The sequence below is a fragment of the Petaurus breviceps genome, unplaced genomic scaffold (assembly GCF_028583685.1).
Source record: "Petaurus breviceps papuanus isolate PSGF00001 unplaced genomic scaffold, PetGlider_PUasm1.0 175, whole genome shotgun sequence".
Taxonomy (NCBI): Eukaryota; Metazoa; Chordata; class Mammalia; order Diprotodontia; family Petauridae; genus Petaurus; species Petaurus breviceps.
In genome coordinates this window covers 4,590,850-4,591,253 of record NW_027185764.1, presented here as the reverse complement: position 1 = coordinate 4,591,253, position 404 = coordinate 4,590,850, and positions in this window count along the sequence as shown.

The following is a 404-nucleotide window of genomic DNA, read 5'->3' as shown; positions in this document are numbered from 1 at the left end:
AGGAGAAAGGATATCTTTTTTAAAAATCACATCTGTTTGGGGGTTGGCATTGCCAATTATCTACTATTTCCTAATGTTTTTAGCTGGTTCTCCAGAATAGTCTTGGGCTCTTGGAGAAAGCAACCACACTGACAAAAGTTGTGTTCCTTGGGACTCTCATGATTTTCTCCTGCCTGTGCTCATTATCGCCTGCCTCCCCACCCTGTCCTTTGGTCCCTAAGCGTTATTGTCAGCCTGTAGCATTTCAAAGAGCTATTAAGCCTAGGAAACCCTCTGTTGTTCTCCGTTGACACCGCTGCTCTAAATCTTGTGAGAACATTAAGCAAAAGCTGACAACTTCAAGAGCAGATCTATTCCATGTAGTGTGTGCCAAATGCCAACGTGTGTGTGTGTGTGTGTGTGTG